Here is a 13,844-nt window from a genome sequence, read left to right as displayed (position 1 = left end):
GAAGGTTTTGGAGTGAGGAAGTTTGTGGACACCAGAATCGAAGACATTGTACTGAGATAGTATGATCATGTGGAGAGAATGGATAACAATAGAATGGTGAAAAAACTATATCTGAGCGAATCTGGAGGAGGGAGGAGGCAAGGTAAGCAAAGAAGAAGATGGAGGGATGTGGTGGATGTGTGTGTGGGGAGGAGAGGTATGGAACTTGGTGAGGCTAAGGATCTGACAAGAGACTGAGCTGGCTGGATGAATTTTGTGCGGAGAATTGTATGACCAGGGACCTGGCACCCCTTTTTAACGTGACAGCTTTCGGATTGGCTCTATTTGATAGGTATATGTGAATCTACAGAACGTGGTAAACTTTTCTGTGGCCTTTCTGATGGAGCCAGGATTTCGAGGGCTTGAATGATACAGTAAGTGAATCGAAGCGTGGCCCACTGAATTGGGCAAATTGTGGCTATCTGGATGCTGCTACGCCTCACCCTGCCCTGGGATGGAAAACGAGGTCCGGATGATGATGATGAGGAGGAGGAAGAGGTTTGTCCTCGTTTGGACATCAGTCAGGTCCCAGCTAATAGCTGCAGTGAGCAAGGTGAGATCCATGATCCGGCCTGATACTGGGACAGACAAGTGCCGAACCCCAGACAGAAAAGAACTCCAGATACACTTCAGTAACTTCTGGCCTGGACTTGCTGAAAGGGGAATGTGTGTCTGAAGAGGATTTATAAAGTACTGAGATTCGGAAACTCCAAAGCGGGACAGGGCTGGCTTAGGTGGAGTATATGAGCTGCTGCTTGAAGCAAGATTATTTACATGAAGATTGTGTGGTAATTAAGTGATGCAGGAAGTGTGATTTTTCAGTGGAAACGAGACTGACAAGTGGACGGGGATCATGAAGAGCAAAATAAGGTGTTGCTATTAAGCTCTTTGTATATATATATATATATATATATATATATATATATATATATATATATATATATATATATATATATATATATATATATATATATATATATATAATGTCCATAGCAGATGTGAAGTTGTTTCCATACCTTACCTACGCACGTCTACCATGTCCCATGAACTTTGACACCCTCCAGTTTCTTCCATTCATTCCTTTTTTCACATAATTTACACCATCATTTTTCCCATAATTTCCATTAAAATGTAAAGAAAAACGAAGCCAATAAAAGAAAGCAATCTTCAAATATATTTCCTAGTTCAGGGATGCTGTGAATCATGGCGTTAACTGGTCGAGCTGCTGAATTTATGGAACTAATCTAATAAATGCTTCATGAGGCTCGGGATAACATGCACTTCATTATTCTCTCACCGAGATTTGCATTTGACTGACCACTCTGTCCATACCGTCTAAATTGATGTTTTCAGGTCTCCTATTCGAGATTCCATATGAATATCTGACAGACTAGGATAATGGTGATGATGATGATGAAAACAACGATAACGACGATGATGATGACGACGACGATCATGATGATGTTGACGATGACAACTTTGATACCTTCAATCCTTTCACTAAAACTGAAAATAATCGACTCAAAACTTTCAGAGCTACTTTTTCACACACTAGTAAGCATACAAAAAAAAAAAAAAAAAACTCGTCTGACAACACATAACACCTCCCGCACTATCGTATACACGGTTGTAAGCCTAATAATATCACTAATGGCTACGATGGCAATGTACACTGTTACCGTATTACGTTGCTAAGCTTTATGCTAGGGATATACAATTTGTTTAACGCCTACCTATTCCCAATTTTTTCGCTGGAGATACAACAATTATTTAACAACTGAATTATGATCCCACAATGCATACATCAGTAATATACCCATCGGTGTGCCACGTCGCCACTGTTTATGCAAGCCACACAGCTGTCCCTTACTGCCAACTCGTCATCCATTATCACGATTCATTCCCAAGCAACGAGGATCCAGGCACTGCCGTGTTGGCTGGAAGGTATATGTTTATTCACCACCTGGGCAAAATAGCAGCCAGTTTTCTCTAGCCTTAATACTGAGTTCTGAACTGTGTGACTGTTTCTCCTATAGGTACTGATATCTACTTTGTACGTAATTCCTATATTCATATTCATAATGGTCTACTCACGTCCTATTATTTTCACATTTTAAATGATAGTTCCTCTATATCTTGTCACATGGTGTATAGTTTCTTTATATCGTTTCTCGTATAGCCACTGATTTTTCTTACATTGAAACTGAAACCTTAGATCTGTGTTGATTCCCACTTCACAGAGTGGGCAATGCACAGTCTTTTTCCAAAGGATGAGGAAAAGGAGGAGGATGTTATAAGAGTAAGCGTTGCCTAGTAAAGGGGATGGTTAAAGAAAACGGTTTTAGGGCTGATTATGATATTACTACGTTGTTAGTTTTAGAGCTACCAATGGTATTCTTTGCATATGCTGTGACCCTGTAAGCCTCAGCGTGTCTTACTGTGGAGTGTAACTGCACATTGTTGATGTGCTTGTTTTCCTAGTTACAGCAAACAAAAATCTTCTTTCATAAGGTGTACCATTATTATTATGTTCGGTCTAATTACGTATTTTATTATTCATATCAAATGAAACCAAAGATGTGCATTCAGTTACCTAGATATAAGAGATTTCTATGGCCATTTTCACATACTTTCCAAGTTTGGCTTGTCATATCAAAATGGATTAACATACATTCATGGATTTTAGTAAGAAGAAAAAGCAACTTAATATCTGGTTGAGGTAGTGTATTTTCCAGTCTTAAAATTATTTTTCTTCCTCACGCTAAATGTAATAAACGCTGAGAAGAGAACGCAACGAGAGGAATTAACTTTCATGTTCAGAATAGTTCCTAATATTCAATGCCATTCTAAATATGATGAATCTACATTATATTTTCCTTATACTAAACAGATACAGTGCTTATTTTCGAAACACTTTTCCTTCAGTAATATACTGTATTACAAGTTTTATCCACAGGTTCATGCGAAACGGAAGCCCGGTAAACCCCAAGCTTAAGATGCGTTTCTCCCGCAGTCCTTCAGTCTTTCTGTGGGGATAGAGAAGTAGTCAAAAGACTTGTATAATGAAGCAGTTAAGTCATCCAGTTATATCGGTGCCACCACCTGCAGGTGTTCCACTACACCACCAATAGCGATATATTTTATCTAATGCTTCTTGAATCCAGCTCTTTTTTTTTTTTCTTTCTTTCTTTTTTTTTACTTGCAATTACTGGACGATTTTATTGATGCTAGGAAAAGCGTCTGGCATTGACTTGGTTTATTAGGGATTTATCGAACACTTCAGTCCATAAAGGTATCGCAAGGTGATAAACTGGCAGGCGATGGCAGGAATAAATTTTTTAAAAAGACGCCCTCGAACTCAGAGGGTTACTGGCCTCTTGTATGTTAATAAGGCAGACTAATTAGAATTTAATTCCTTCAGTCCGCTGACATCTTTTTCGTTTTATTCTTCGTACCACATGAGTTTTTTTTTTTTTTAACTCAATTATTTATTACTTACTATCGGAGTGGAGGCTGAAGGGACAAATGAAGGATTGCATGAAGAAGGATGGTTTGGGTTGGTGGAGAGAGAGAGAGAGAGAGAGAGAGAGAGACTTGGGGATCTTTTATTTTTCATTGTCACGACTACTATATATATATATATATATATATATATATATATGTGTGAGAAAATAAATATAACTTCAAGGAAAACAACTAAAAAGCAGGTTCAGAATAATAGCACTGGATTAAGGAAAACAACAACGAAATACATTGAAACATATACGTATGGAATGACGAATCTCAGAAAAAGGATCAAGGAAAAGGCAAAGTAAACTTACCGAGGAAGCTACAAAACAGAAAAGATGAAAAATAAAGATCGCAGGAAACAGACAATCCTGGTAAAAGGCCACAGAAAGTACGTTGAGACAAAGTTGACTAAACTTGGGTGGCAGATAAGATGAGGGGGGAAATTTGGGCAGAATACGGTGCGCGAGGATGGTGGTGGGGTGTCTGAGGGTTGCAGATGGAGGTAGGACTTAAGGCATTTGGAGGGGGTGAGGGATTTATTCGCTCACATAAACACGGTGGCATGAAATCTGATATTGGCAAATAGACTCGGTCGAGGAAATGGATAAAAAATGGTGTGTGTCTACAAACAAGAGATTCCAAGTCATGGTGTAAAACTGAAACCAAACTATTCGAAATATTGGAAAGGGATCGGTATCGTTGGGAGTAATTTACTGGCTTGGCTTAATCATGAGATAGAACACACACACACACACACACACACACACACACACACACACACACAACAAAGAGGATCACAATACTGACGTAAGTATGCACCGAGATCATGTTGGTTATAGTTTAGCGGTTTGCCATTAAACAAAAAAACAAAACAAAAATAGAAAATAACTCGCATGGTGGAGCCAAATCCGCTATCCATGGTATTTCAGAGGAATATCTATACCTATGTATCTATCTGTCAATCTTTCCTTATCGATCCACCCATCTAAAGTTATACTCGTGTATATATATATATATATATATATATATATATATATATATATATATATATATATATATATATATATATATATATATATATATATATATATATAGGGTGCAACTGTATATATGTGTGTGTGTGTGTATATATATATATATATAGAGAGAGAGAGAGAGAGAGAGAGAGAGAGAGAGAGAGAGAAATATATATATATGGTGCAACTGTATATATGTGTGTGAGTGTGTGTGTGTGTGAAGTCCAGTGGCGACGACACAGGTGTGAGAGGCGCGAACACTTGGGTCAGTCTGATCTCTCCTTCATGAATTTCTTTACCCATGATTCAGGTTTCTACATCCAAAAGATTTCTTTGACATTTTTATGTGTACAGTACATATAGAGAACTAGTTAGACAGATAGTTAGATAGATAGATAAATAAATAGAGAAATGAAATAGGCAAATACAAACATACATACTGTATATGAAAAGATAGGACAAATATGCCATTTCCAGTGGAGTTCAGTTTGGCAGTAATGGTTTGTTGTTGTCATCGTTGATTAAGTCGCATCCAGTTGTGTCTCATACATACTGTATATACAGTACTCATAAATCTACAAAATCATATGATAGTACATGCTCTAACTCCCAACACTTCCACTTATGACAATGTATTCCCACCTATTCTATCCAAGTGTGTGCAAACATCTCGTAATTAAACCTATCTCTTTGCACCACTAGAATGCCTATAACTCCCAAAGATAAGTCAAAATCACACTCGCGTTTCCAATTCACTTTCTTCCCCCTCATACACTCAGTCTTTATCTCTCTCTCACCATCCGTCCCTCTCTGCAACTACCCTCTCCTGCTAACAACTCGTCCAACGTCTTCTCCTTTCTCTACCGCCCATCCCACCTCCGGGTATTATTCCCTGGGTGGAAGATCCAGGATGGGGGGAAAAACCAGATTACCTTTTTCTCTCCAGCCCCGACTCAGTGCTACTCAGTCCCACCCCTTCACCTTCATTCATCTCGTCCTCCAACTCTCTCTCTCTCTCTCTCTCTCTCTCTCTCTCTCTCTCTCTCTCTCTCTCTCTCTCTCTCTCTCTTCATTTTCCCCGGTGGCAGATTAAGTAGGGGATGAACCCACTAACCAGGTTACACTCGCTCAGTGCCAGGATTCTCCAGGTAGTTAACTGGATAGATGGGATAATAAGCTCATTAATGGCGCCGTTATGTTAATGATTTGCGGGAGTAAAAATTTATCAGGCCGGGGCAAATTGCAGTACTTCTTACCCACCTCTAAACGTGTTTTAATGAGTGAGGTGGGCAGCTGATTTTATATGTACTTATGATATATACTGAAGAAGTAGACAGATATTTACTATTTCAGATAGGTAACGAGTACATATATATATATATATATATATATATATATATATATATATATATATATATATATATATATATATATATATATATATATATACATATATATATATATATATATATATAGATAGATAGATAGATAGATATAGATATAGATATATAGATAGATAGATAGATAGATATATACAGTGTATATTGAAGGAAAGGGCATAAGTTTGGGAAATGGTAGATGAGGGACTTCTGAACAAAAAACGTTTTATCATCATGAGTCCAAATATCAACTGTTACGAAGTTATAGTTACAGATGCCCTTATGGGGAAATAAATGGTCTCCGTCGTAATTCCCCCACAACGTCATCGGTATTAACAGCTACGTAAGGGTGAAGATGTCGGCCAATGTTTATATAGCACACTTGCACAAATGAGGACCGTGGGCCTCATACCTGCGTAGAAATGACAAGGACTAAACTGGCCGGGCGTCACACATGTCATCTACAAGAACCGTTCGATAAAAAATTACTACAAACTGGCCACAACACCTCCCTCACCCGTCAGCACCTCGAAAAACGTACTGAAATAATTGATCACGAAAAAGAAACTTCGTAGGCTCATGTTTCTCGAAGCACTGTACATTTTCGAACTGTAACCTGCAGTTTACGCACAAGTAGTGGATTTATAAATCCTTCCAACATGGAAAAGATCACAAACATCGGCGGGCTAACTCATTTCACCAATGAGTTAGCCATACATCTTCCATTACACACTCCTGGCCGACCAATCACGTGCTATACTCATTTCAAAGCCAAAGGTGGCTGTTGTGTATATATAAACGACAACAACTTATCTTGCTCTCGTGTTCCTGAACTCGATTCTTCTGAATTCTCTACACTCTGGCTTCGGCTTTCCTGTTATTCTCTGACTAAATATATCTGTGCTGTTTACTTATCTCCTAATTCTACTGACTATCAAAAATTCTTTGACTATCTTCTACGATGGAACACATTCTATTTCTCTTTTCTCTGAAATCTCCATTCTTGGAGATTTCAATGTTCACCACCACCTTTGGCTCTCCTCTCCTTTCACTGATCCACCTGGTGAACAAGCCTACACCTTTTCTATCCTTAATGACCTAGAGCAGCTTGTACAGCACCCTACCCGTATCCCTGACCGCCTTGGAGAGAGCTCCAACATACTTGATCTCTTCCTTACAATTAATCCTTCTGCTTACACTGTTAATCTTTTCTCTCCATTGAGCTCCTCCAGTCATAACTTTATCACCTTCACCTGTCCTATTGCTCCGGTACGGCCTGCAGACCCACCAAAAAAACCTCGTCTCTAGCACTTTGGAGCTGCAGATTGGGAGGCCCTCAGGCAGTACTTCTTTGATTTTCCCTGGAATGATTATTGCTTCCATGGCCGGGAGCCATCTGGGTGTGCTTCGCGCATTACGAAGGTTATTCTCTCGAGCATGGAAGCATATATTCCTTTCTCATATCCTTTGACTAATGCACGAAGGCCTTGGTTTAATCACGCTTGTTCTAATGCTATCCGCAACAAGGAGAGGGCCTATAAAAGGTACCGGAGCCAACCCACCCCTGAATCACATATTTTATACATTTCTTCACGGAATCGTTCTAAGTCTGTTCTTCGCTCTGCTTAAAATAATTTCATCCATACCAAATGCTCTCAACTCTCTAACTCGAAATCTTCCCGCTCCTTCTGGCACCTTGCCAAAAAACTTTCTAACAACTTACCTCATCATCCTTCCCTCCTCTTTTCTACTCTGATGGCTCTGAAGCTATTTCTTCTACTGATAAAGCAGATCTCTTCGCTCAGACTTTCTCCTCCAATTCCACCTTGGACGATTCCGGTGCTGTTCCTTCATCACATCCCCCCTCTGACTTCCTCATGGCTAACATTAAAATTTCTTCAGCTGATGTATTTTCTGCCATTACTGGCCTCAGAACTAATTAGGCATATGGGCCTGATGGAGTCCCTCCTGTTGTTCTCAAGAACTGTACTTCTGTGCTTACACCCTGCCTAGGCAAACTCTTTCGCCTTTGTCTGTCAACTTGTACCTTTCCTTCTTGCTGGAAGTTTGCTCTCATTCAGCCAGTCCCAAAGAAGGGTGACCACTCCCAACCCTCTAACTATTGTCCAATTGCTTTAATATCCTGTATCTCAAAAGTTTTTGAGTCTATTCTTAATAGAAAAATTTTAAAGCATTTTTCCTATCACAACCTTCTTTCTGATCGTCAGTATGGGTTCCGTCAGGGACACTCCACAGGCAATCTTCTCACCTACCTTTCAGACTCCTGGTCATCCTCCTTTCGGGACTTTGGCGAAAGCTTTGCCATTCCACTTGACATCTCAAAGGCTTTCGATCGAGTCTGGCATAAATCTTTAATTTCCAAACTGCCCTCTTACAGTTTCTATCCTTCTATCTGTGCCTTCATCTCTAGCTTCCTTTCTGGTCGTTCTATAGCCGCTGTTGTAGACGGCTATCGTTCTTCTCCTAGATCTATTAACAGTGGTGTTCCTCAGGGCTCTGTCCTATCACCAACTCTCTTCCTTTTATTCATCAACGACCTTCTAAGCTGTACATCTAACCCTATCCACTCATACACTGATGACTCCACCCTTCACCTTTCCATTCGATTCCCACAACGTCCATCTCAGCAGTTACTTCAACAGGCAAGGGATGAGGCTATGGCACACCTAATGTCTGACTTGGCTCGTATCTCTGACTGGGGTAAAAATAATCTGGTTGTTTTTAATGCATCAAAGACTCAGTTTTTGCACCTATCAACCCGACAAAATCTTCCACAGTCATACCCACTTATGTTTAATAATACTCAACTTAATCCTGCAACATCCTTGAACATGCTTGGGGTTCCATTTGCTCAGGACTTGTCTTGGAAAGATCATATTACATCTCTTGTAAAATCTGCTTCCAAGCGATTGGGTGTGCTAAGCCGACTCCGTTCCTTCTTTGTCCCTGCACAATTGTTGACTCTATACAGGGGTTTTATCCACCCCTGTGTGGAGTACAACTCTCATGTGTGGGGAGGCTCCTCACATGCAGCTCTTCTCAGTAGGGTGGAGTCAAAGGCTTTTCGTCCATTAACTCTCCCCCTCTTACTGACTCCCTTCAACCTCTGTCTCTTCGCCGCAGTGTTGTATCTTTATCTCTTTTCTATCATTACTTCACTGGTCACTGTTCCTCTGAACTGTCTGCATGCATTCCTCCACGTCTACAACGGGCGCGTAGCGCTCGTCTAGCAGCAAACTCTCACCCCTTTTCTGTCCAACTCTCTAATGCAAGAGTTAACTGTTACTCCCAGTCCTTCATTTATGCAACAGATCAACTCTGGAACTGTCTCTCTCTGTCTGTATTTCTTGCTTCCTATGATCTCCAGTCTTTCAAACGCAGTGTGTCCAGGCATCTCAAAATGAATGGATCTTGAATTTGGCTCTCTATTGTATTTTGTTTTTCTCTTGGAAGGAACAGTTTTGCGGGCTCATTACCTTTGGTTCCTTCTGCCTCACATTAAAAAAAAAAAAAAAGGCACACCTCTGTATAATGAGGTCTAGCTCCACCTGATCTAAAGTTGTTCCGAGGAAGCAACGAAACTTTACCAAATCTAACAAAATTTGGACAGCTTCTTATAAGTCTGAATGAAAATCAATGTAGCTTTGCCTGACGCACCGAGAACACTTAGCAGAAAGTAAACTATGCAGAAACGGCAGTTGCATTCAACCTCGTTTGCATACAGTGTATACATGTTTATCTACCTATATACATATATATACGGTACGTGTGTGTGTGTTTATATATATATATATATATATATATATATATATATATATATATATATATATATATATATATATATATATTGTCACATAGCCTATGATTTCATCATCCTTTGTATAATTCTAACGTGCAGTATGCTGCATGTTTGATCACAATTCACCTCGTGGCTTCCATAGTGACCAAGCTTCCGTGTTCTACCTCACTCCCCCCTTCTCCTCCCTTATAGTAGAGTAAGTCGTTCTTTCTGTTGTTCAGAGCAGGAGTGTCAACTCTTTGTCCCCTATGGCTTCATTTGCGCGTCCTTCTTACAAGTTGTATCAAGCTCTGCTGGCCCCTATATAATGAGCTCAGTCTCTCATTAATTGCCACTTAGATCTACTCCTCATTTTGTTCACATCTCTGTCCTCCCCTGTACAGTTGTTATTATTTTTGTGAGTGCTCAGGAAGTCTCCAACCATCTAGCTGCTGTGTAATTTGAGTATAAGTGTTATTACATTTTTTCTTGTACTATATAGCATAAGGTGTTGGTTCGTAGGCCTGGTAAGGTTTTTGTGATTCATGTGGAGTTTTTGATGTCAGCCATTATTGATAATATTTTGTATCTGTAATAATATATCTTGCATTAACTGAGCATTATCCGGTTTTCTCATTTTATCAGGGCTGACTTAGATAAATTTACTCTTGCTAATTTCGTGTTAATAGCGGCTATTGCAGTTAACCATATATTTCACCTGTTTTTTGCCATTACATTATCCTTATGAGTCCTGAATGTTTAGTTGTTAGTTTGAGCATTAAACTTTAACTTGTAATTTTACCTAACTCTTTTGTTTTGAACCTGGAACTTTGCGGGACAGTAGTGATTTTAGTATTCTCACTTGAATAGTTCATTATCTCTCTCTGTTCCGTAACATAAATTTGGCGACCTCGCCAGGATATTCAGGATATTATCATAAGAATATTGCTTGATATTTTGTGACTGTGATTTATTCATGATGTCTACTATTACTACGCTTGATGAAACCAAAGATTTTTTGTCAAATGTGCAAACAGTGTGTGATGTAGAAAACAGAACAAAGAATGAACTTAAGCTTGTTGCTCAACAATTGGGAATTGCTGTTCGCTCTCATCATTCTAAAGATCAAATTGTTGACATGATTAATGAAAGCTTCTTTAAAGTAACTCATCCAGATGAGCAAACGCAGATTGAAATAGCTAAGTTACAGCTAGCCCTGCAGGAGGCTCGTGCTAAGGAAGCTGAGTTTCAGGCCGGTGCTAAGGAGGCTGAGTTTCAGGCTCGTGCTAAGGAGGCTGAGTTTCAGGCAAATGCTAAGGAGGCTGAGTCTCAGGCTCATATTCAGGAGGCACAGGCACAGGCTCAGGCACAAATTGAACTTGCTAGGATTCAGGCAGGCCATGAGTATCGCATGAAACAAGGTGGAACTGGATCATCTAGCTCTGATGATTTTGATGTGGCTAAAAATGTTAAACTTGTCCCTCCTTTTAATGAATCTGATTTAACAAGTATTTTCAGTTGTTTGAGAGGGTAGCTACAGGTTTTAATTGGCCCAAAAAGTATTGGCCAGTACTCCTTCAAACTGTTCTCACCGGTAAAGCTCAAGTAACTTATGCATCTTTGCCTCAGGATCAATGTGATAATTATGATGTAGTTAAGAGCTTGATTCTTAAGGCCTATGAGCTTGTTCCTGAAGCCTATAGAGTAAAATTTAGGACAACTTATAAGCAAGATAAGCAATCCCATGTTGAGTATGCAAAAATCAAAGAAGATCTGTTAGAGCAGTGGTTAAATTCTAAGAATGTGGATTCTGATTTTGGTAAATTTAAGCAGATGATTTTGCTGGAGGACTACAAAAGGTGTATTAATAAAGATGTAAGCCTATATCTTGATGAGAAAAGAATAGATAATTTGTCTGAAGCTGCATTTTTAGCTGATGAATATGTTCTCACTCACAAGAGATATTCTAAAGAAAAAAGGAAAGCTGAGAGTAAGTTGTACGTTGCCTCTACTCAGAGTACAGGTAACAGGAAAGAGAATAAAGATGATGTTTCTCAGGACGTAAATACCAGCTCCACCTCTAGATTTCAGAAAAGTAAATGTACTTATTATAGTAAGCTTGGTCATACTACAGAGAAATGTTTAAGGAGACAGCGTGATGTGAACAAAAAGGAGTCTTTAAATATTCAGTCAATTGGTCTGGTGTCCATCCTTGAGAGTTCCCAGAATTCTTTAACCGAGTTAACTGAACCTGCTTTGAGGGGTAAATTAAATTCTCATGATGAAGCTCCTCTTTTGAGCAGTAACGTGGGTGACACTCTCAAGAGTTCATGTGCTAATTTCCTGTCTGATGGTTTTGTCAGTCCTCTGGACAGTAATAACAGGAAATCAGTTAAAATATATCGTGATACAGGTGCTTGCCAATCCCTTATGCTGACCAATGTTCTAGGCTCTAATGTTAATTCCTCTGATGAAACTGTAATCTTACAAGGTGTAGGGAACAATTACTTCTCTGTCCCTCTGTGCAGAGTGAATTTAGTTTCTGCTTTTGTTAATGGCTCCGTTATGGTTGGGTTGGTTGAGACACTCCCAATGTCAGGTGCAACTTTCTTACTTGGAAATGATATTGGTGGAAGTCAAGTGTGTCCAGCTCCTCAGTTGTCTAGTGAACCAGTAACTGCGACCCAGGATTGAGATGTCCCTGATGTGTTCTCTGCGTGTGCTGTCACTAGGGCTAAGTCTAAAGTTACTGGTGACTTAGAGGATAATGATGATGATGATGTTATCCTAGCTGACACTTATCTTGCTAATTTGGACCACTCACCAGATGAGGCAGTACCCCGTAGTGTTGATAATTTGTCTCGTCAAGAGTTGGTTGAGTTGCAGGTTGCTGACCCTGTGTTGAAAGGTCTAGCTAACTCTGCTTGCAGTGAGGAAGAGTCAGCTGGTGCTTCTACTTGTTATTATATAAAGTCAGGAGTACGTATGAGGAAGTGGAGACCCCCAACAGCATCAGCCAACTGTGAATGGGAGGTTGTACATCAAGTTGTCATCCCTCGTGTTTGTAGGCAGGATATCATTAGAGTGGTTCATGATTCCAGTTTGGCAGGACACCTTGGAGCGAGGAAGACTGTGGCACGCATTTTGAAACACTTCTACTGGCCAGGTATCTTCAGAGATGTTTCCTGGTATTGTAAGTCTTGTCACACCTGTCAACTTGTGGGGAAGTGTAATCAGACCGAAAAGGTTGCACCTCTAGTTCCCATTCCTCCTTTTGAGGCGCCATTCACCCGTGTGTTGGTGGATATTGCGGGCCCTCTTCCTAAGACTTCTTCAGGATTTTCGTATGTGTTGACCCTGATTGATATGGCTACTCGTTATCCTGAAGCCATTCCACTTAGAAATAGCTCAGCAAAGAACGTGGTTAAGGAAATGCTGGGGTTCTACACCAAGTTTGGTCTGCCCAAGGAGGTACAGTCAGACCGGGGAAGTAATTTCATGTCAAATGTTTTCAAGCAGTCTCTGAAAGAGTTGGGCATCACCCAGATCACGTTTTCAGCTTATCATCCCCAGACTCAGGGAGCGTTGGATAGATATCATCAAACACTCAAATCGATGCTCAGGAAATACTGTTTGGAACATCAGAAAGACTGGGATAAAGGTCTTCCATTCGTTGTATTTGCCGCAAGAGAATCTCCAAATGAATCACTGGGCTTCTCACCCTTTGAACTACTGTTTGGCCATGAAGTAAGAGGACCCCTTAACGTACTCAAGGAATGCTGGCTGTCAGAGGAAAATGACGTCAACCTGCTGGAGTATGTGATGAAGTTCAAAGAATGGCTGTCCACTGCTTTACAGCTGGCGAGAGAGAATTTAGGAGCTGCTCAGAAGATGAAGACTTGTTATGATAAGAAGTCCAGGTTACGCCACTTTCAGCCAGGAGATCAGGTTTTGATTCTGCTACCGGTGCATGGGCAACCTCTTCAAGCCAAGTTTAGTGGTCCTTATTTCGTGGAGAAGAAACTCAGTGATGTCAACTATGTCATCGCCACACCAGATCGTAGAAAGAACAAGCAACTTTGTCACATCAACATGCTAAAG

At 40.0% G+C, this 13,844-nt stretch overlaps 1 pseudogene; it reads left to right on the top strand.

Moving 5' to 3' along the window:
• The first annotated feature begins 465 nt into the window (after positions 1-465).
• The window catches only part of LOC145408507 (uncharacterized), a 79,471-nt pseudogene continuing 66,092 nt past the window's right edge, over positions 466-13,844 (top strand).

Source organism: Coenobita brevimanus, chromosome 77 (genome assembly GCF_032717465.1).
Source record: "Coenobita brevimanus isolate Jiangsu-jjx chromosome 77, ASM3271746v2, whole genome shotgun sequence".
Lineage (NCBI taxonomy): Eukaryota > Metazoa > Arthropoda > Malacostraca > Decapoda > Coenobitidae > Coenobita > Coenobita brevimanus.
The sequence above is the reverse complement of the archived record's forward strand: the minus strand, read 5'-3'. Positions and strand labels throughout refer to the sequence as shown.